Source organism: Syngnathoides biaculeatus, chromosome 7, assembly GCF_019802595.1.
Source record: "Syngnathoides biaculeatus isolate LvHL_M chromosome 7, ASM1980259v1, whole genome shotgun sequence".
Classification (NCBI taxonomy): domain Eukaryota; kingdom Metazoa; phylum Chordata; class Actinopteri; order Syngnathiformes; family Syngnathidae; genus Syngnathoides; species Syngnathoides biaculeatus.
In genome coordinates this window covers 13,850,337-13,857,377 of record NC_084646.1, presented here as the reverse complement: position 1 = coordinate 13,857,377, position 7,041 = coordinate 13,850,337, and positions in this window count along the sequence as shown.

Genomic DNA, 7,041 nt, shown 5'->3' with positions numbered 1-7,041 from the left:
CCCCCAAAAACACCCATAGTATTTTGTATTTTTAAGAATGAAAATAGCACTTTATTGAATAAAAACACAAAAAAGTAATTTCAAAAAATAAACTGGATTTATGAAGTGTAACTACTACAGGTAACGTAGTATTTGGATGTTGAGGATGTGCCTTTGAGGGCCGTGACCTCGCAAGTGACGTCAGGGAAGTCGCCATCAGGGGAGTAGGTTTTGGTCAACTGCAGCTTGTTGCCAAGTGATTTTGTATTTGTGTGTTTGGCTTTCCATCTCGTTCAAGTTGAACTCAAGTTCTGCACCCATAAGTCAAGGTATCCTGTTTGTCATTTGACTATTTTTCCAACACAAATACACAGACCACAGCAGTGAAGCCCCCACCCCAAACAATGATAATACTTGCGGCGACACACTCCGCAAACATGGTGAACTTGATGCGCTTCAAATTTTGCCATAAAAGCGCTATAAATATTACAGGACCCCTGACTGGGGGAAGGGGTGACAAATCAATTGTGGCCACAAAATAAATAAAACATGGGCAGAAAATCCTGATTTGTGGCCACACTGTGGAAAATCGAATGCACTTTCTCAAGATAGTATTATTAGCGTTTAGAACTACCAAGACTTTGTGAAAATCTTGGTTTTGTAGTTGCTACTGGCAAGATTGGATAATCACAATAAATATAATAATATTAAACCCTCTAATTAGCATTTTCTTTGCATGTTATAGTTATGTTGCCACAATTACACTTGATTTCCCTGTCTTGTCTGGGCCTCTGTAATGTACTGTAAGTATGTTGTCATAATTTAAAAGATAGAATATATTTTCAAAGAGTCATTAAAAACATGAAGAAAAATGTAATTACCAGTTGGAGTAGATTGCTTTTCTTGCTAAATCCTTCCTTACCCACTCTTTTTTTCACAGTTGCATAAAAGTCAGATTAAATATTTTGTTCCTATAATCTGTTCAGAAAATGTAATTTTTATCTGAAAAGATCTGACATTTTTATTTTCCTTATTTTTAAAGACAACAATAACAAAATTAGTTTAATTGTATGTTTCCCAATGTAACATACCTGTGGTGGCGTGAAATAAATTGTATACCACTATGTGAAATTCCAGATTATTATTTTTTTTAGATTTTAATTTTATTTAAAGATGGGTTATTTAAATGTGTACGTGTATTATTTTGGAATATTTTGTTTACCTGGGATTCAACCAATAGATTAACAGTGTAGTCGTATAAAATAAGTATCATGTTGGTATATCTTGATTATAATTTTAAGATAGAGGAGTCAATTTGGGCGTCCTCCCTTTTTTTCATGTAATACAGTGCCGAGGTATTGGATCTGGACTCTGGATCGGTGGATTGATATAAGAAAACAAGTGACTCGGACTCCGGGGTGCAAAAAATGTGATTTGGCCATGCTTAATTTAGATAATTAAATATCCTGCTTGGGTTTTCCAAAAATGGGATTGGGATCTGGCAGAATTTTTATTGGGAATGTCTGAGTAAAAATTGTGTCCAGCAGGTTCACATTAGAAGAATTTAAAAATATAAAGCAACCCTAAAAACCCTAAAAAAACAAAACAAAACAAAAAAAAATTTAACCTGGACTTAAAGGTGTCCAGCATAACCACTAAGTGTTGCTTCATGATGTTCGCTCTGGACTCTGTGCTCCGATATCTGTCCTGAGTCTGCAGATCTCGGACACTTCTGAATTGATATTCCATTAGCATTTCTTTCATGCATTCAGGTCTTTACCATTTAGTTATTTATAGACCAGTAGCACCACATTAAAGTCTATTTTATGCAAATAGAATATTTTATGCTACTCTAAGTGTGGAAACTTCCACCCTTGCCAGATGGATTTTTGGTTTGTGTGTGTTGTAATGAATTTTGTTTTTGCTGTACTGTACATGTAACGAGAGTACTTCTGGTATTTCCAATGCGGCTCATGAGCTGAAAACGTCGAAGCAAGCCTCCTGTTTTGCAAGTGCATTTCTATGCCTTTCGACGTATGCACCTGAACCGCAGTTAAGACTCCCCAAGGCCACCGGGCTCAACACAATTGCACACGTCTTCAACGGAGTCGGGACAATGGAGTGGAATAATGTCTCATCCAGCACAAACACACCCAAGCTTTGAGTTAGAAGCGCTCTCCAAACAGCGTGGCTTTGCGCCCGCTATCACCGGGATTATCTAAAGAGAGACAGAGAGCGGCTCTATCCGGTTCGTCTCCTTACGCACTTTTGTTTTCCTAAAGCTTTTTACGGCCACGCTCGGTTTGGCTCGGCTTGAAGCAGAGAGCCAAAAGCTCTTTCGGGGAAACGCGGGGTAATACTCAGAGCCCGGCGCCTTTCTCTAGCTCATAATTACTTCGCACGTTGAAAAGCAACACGTCGTAAACAACAAGAGGAGGACGAGAACATTGTGCGGTTGCGAATGTTTGGAGGCCATCTCTTGTTCGGCTCCCTTATATTATTGCTGAGCTCAGCGGAGCTCAACAGTTGGAGCGTGACACTTTTGAAAGGCTCTTAATGGCATCGTTTGGATCGATGGAGGTTCACCTTGACTTGGGACATAATTTTGGGGCGGAGGGATCGATCAGCCTTGTGAATTGAGAAAGCATGACCACGCTCGTGACCTTTCACTATTGTGCAGCCGTCCATTTTTTTTTTCTTGCAAAGAATAGCATTGTGTTTAGGTATTTATATTGTATGTACAATAATCCCCCCCCCCTCCGCCTATTTGTGGTTCCCTATTCACAAATTGAATTATTTTTTTGGCCCTTGCTATTTGCTGAAAAACTCGAGTTGTGCTCTTGTGTAATGCTCAAAAATGGTACAAAATGGCGTCAAAGCCATAAGAAAATAGTAATTGGTGTCAAGGAAGTACTGTTTGTTTAAATGCTCAGCTAACAGACTAACATGCTTGGATGTCAGGGAGGAGATAAATTTAGCCTGGGTCATTAGTGGAGAGTCTTCACTGCATGTTACACAATTACATTGTGTTCTGTCTTAACTCAAACTGTCTGTAAGCCTTTTTTTTTTAAGGCGCTGTAAGATAAAATTGAAATTATAGTAAACTCTTTAGGGATCATAGTTTGGTGGAAATCTTTATGGTTTCTCAATTGTTAATACAGTGTTACCTTGACTTCCGAGTGGCCCTTCATGTTACGACTGTCTCCTGTTCAATTTATTTATTTTTGTTTTTGCTTAGAGCTGAAGCAAAATTTGAGGCCCGAGTCAGCTTCAAGTGAAGTCCGAAAAAAATTGAGCAATTTACAGTACGCTAATGGCCTCCCCTGTGGGCATGGAGATCCACTGTCGCCAATAAAAATTTCAGCCCCTTATTGAAACAGGACAAGTAGTTAGATACAAAAATACAAAATGAGAACACTCACAAATACTGCAGCTGCTGTAGGCCACAGATCACACCCAGACACTCACACTGAAGTACCCGATCAACACGACGGCAGTTCCTGACGTCGCTTGCTCAGTCACAAGTCATTTCACTCAAGGATGCTACATACTTGAAAATGTTTATATCACATTCTCTGATTTTTATGCAATATTCTGCTGGTTTTCGTTATCAAAAATCTGTAACGAACAAAACTGTGCTGTAGTGTTAAATTGATTTGAATATATGCGGTGACAGTCCCAACCTGACAGTCCAGACCCTGTCACCTCAGACCACCCCACCAAAACACATTGTGAATTTCAAACAACCACAGCTGTGCCTGAGAAAGTCCACTTAGCGTAATACTAAATAAAAATGAATAACACCACTGACATGCTCATGTTAGCATCCATAGTCGCTGCTATGGAAGCAAAGGACGTTTGAGCACAAATGATGCAACACATATAGACAGATAACAGTACTAACAGCCATATATCTTTTATCCTCTATAATGACAAATATTACTGAGTCACTCCCAGTAGGAGGAGAGGAAAATGTACTATGCTACTTTATCAGCATACTGTAGTATTCCACTGGCACCCAGTGACTGAGGCAGGAGAACCCGAAGGAGCAGCACAATAAATTAGATGGCGGCATGAATTAAATCTCAAGGCACCACTTGTAATTGTATGATAGACAATATATGAACTGCAAAGATTGGGTAGATTTTAATAGGGGAACATCAGTCTTTTTGCGTAAGTTTTTACCGTATTGCACATGCTCCATGATTTGGTTACGCAAGACCTTGACGAGATGCACGGCTAATCCTCCAATCAGGGCAAAGATTGAAGCCATTGAGCAGAGGTGATTTTTAACAACTTCCTCGTCGTCTTTGGGTTGAAATCAATGGCTGGGCTGCTCCTTCCAAATAAGCCTTCACCTTGGACCCTGCATGCCCCCCACCCCCTCCCTCTCTCCACCTTCACAGATGCAACAGAGGAGGGGAGGGGGGTGTGAGGAGGAGCCAGGGGCCTGCCACATTATATGCTTTAACATGACTGGCAAATCCAGCACGGTTAAACAAACTTAACCTTCATTTGCGAAATGCTACAAATCAAAGGGTGAAAAACGACTTGTGCAAGTAATTACCAGCAGGGAGGGCGGATGAAGAAGATGGAGCTTGGGTGTGGGGGTGGGGTGGGGTGGGGTTGGGCCTAACAGGTTGAATGGAAGGAAATGACAATCATTTAAGGTGAGGGGCATTTCTAATGAGTTTGGCCAGAAATTGATTTTTCCACTGTAATCTTTTATTTATATGCGGCAGGCGGCGCGTCCCCAGCAGAGCGAGGGTCAAAGCTCGAGAGCAGCCTGTCAAGGCCTCCAGCCGCTCAAACAACAGCTCCGAAGCCCAGGGAAAATGGTATTGTAGCGAAGGCAAATATTGGCGCGGCTCGGCTTAAGGGGCGCAAAAGCTGTTTGTTCGGGGGAAAAAAACTTCAGTCTTCCTCGTCCTTCGTCGTCGGTCAAGGTGTAGATGAATTCAATTGTTTTGAATTGCCCTCCCCTCCCCACCTCTATCAAATTAACGAGGGGAATTTTCACTCAAATTCAAACTGCAGTAGATCTTATTACGACTTTGTACCATGTGAGCTTAGCTTTTTGAAATCCTGAAGGTGACGCTAATACAGTATCTTTATACGTTAGCCACAGTTTATAGTTTGTATAATTCACAATCACAAACTATTTTTTTGCAATAATATGCTGATCTTGATCTGGTCTTGTCTAGACGCAAAAGGCAATTCCAGCGCTTGCCCTTTCAATCGAACTTTTGTAGATCACAACTGCCTTTTCATCTCAGCGAGCTTCAAGCATTACAAATGGTTGTACTGCAAACTTTGTCATTTTCATCATCTTTTGACCTTTTCAAAGTCAATTCATCTTTTTGTAGACAAATTTAAGGACAAAAATGACTTATCTCCACGAATGTAGGTCAATAAAATGACAAATGTGGTAAAATTTTCTTTTCTATTATTAGCCAGTGCTTTTGAAAATGTATGGCTAACAACGTTTATCAACATCTATACTTTTTTTGTGTTCCAGTTTGATGATTACACCTCTAAGTTTGGATCCATTTTTCTGTAAATTGCCAGACAAAATGGTTTTGTAGAATTCAAAACTCATTCTGCTACTACTGTCGTGAGTTAGTAAACCCATTCCAGAGGCAGCCATGCAAGCCCAAGCCACGACATTACCTCCATCATGCTTTACAGCTGAGTTCGTGTGTTGTGGATCGCAAGATGATCCTTTCGTTCTAAACACTTCAGTTTTCCATAACTTTGGTAGAGTTTAATCTTGGTCTCATCAGTACAGAAAACTTTGTTCCAAAGCCTTTGTGGCTCATCTCCGTACTTCTTGACAAAATCCAATCTGGCCTTCCAATTCTTTTTGCCGATGAGTGGTTCGCATCTTGTGGTACGGCCTGTATATTTCTTCTCAATGTCTTTGAACTGTGGATTGTTCTACGTTCACCTCTGCCCTTTGCAGGTTGGTAGTGTGTCACTGACTGCTGTCTTTGGCTATTTCTTCACAGCTCTCACAATGTTTCTGTCATCTACTGCTGTTCATACCCTTGGCCGACCTGTTCAATGTCTGTCAGTATATCAGTAGTTTCTTTTTCAGGACATTCAAAATTTATACATTTATGCCCAATGTCTGTGCAATAGTTCTGGAGGATTCTCTTTCAGATTTTCATTCTTTTCTCAGCTTCATAATGGTTTGCGTTTATCCCATAACCAGCTCTCTGGTCTGGTCTGGCAGTTACATATATATAAAAATATGAAACACTGTTCTTACTCTTCATGGGTGCTGTAACTTGCGCCTTTGCAGCTCACTTTTGCTTGCAAAAGCAGCGGCGAAAGTTGTCGTGTGACACTGGCGCCCCTTAGCGTTGAAAATCCAAAGTACAGCCTCCAAAAACCTGCTCGGTCAAAATGAAGACTCCTCACTTTGTCAAAAACAATGGGATATTTTTGCTCTGGTTTGGACTGCGTACATATTTGTAAATAGTTTTAATTGTACAAGGCGATGTCAGCAATTTGAAGTATTAGTTTGCAATCCAACTGTTTAGTTGATTTTTTTTTCCCCTCACTGTAGCCAGAAGATGGCAGTGTAGGCCTATACTAAAGCTGAATTTACGTTGACGTCCCATAATTTTAAGGACGACGGAGAAATTATTTACTAGTGTCATCTGGGTCACAGTTATTTGGTTCCATTAAAGTACTTATTAAAACTCATAACAGGTTTATAAATTAAATTCCTGTTTTCAAACCTTTGAATTGTAAATACAATTTAAGTGACCATCAGCATTTGTTTAGCCCTGAAGATATTTGCATTTCTTCTCTCATTTGTCCACAATGACAAATCCATCCATCCATCAATTTTATGAGCCGCTTACCCTCACGAGGGTCACTGGAGTGCTGGAGCCTCTCCCAGCTGTTATCGGGCAGGAGGCGGGGTACACCCTGAACTGGTTACCAGCCAATCCCAGGGCACACGGAGACAGACACTCACAATCACACCTAGGGGCAATTTAGTTTGTAGATACTAGCGCCATCTGGTGGAAAATGGAAAGTCTGCCGTCCAAA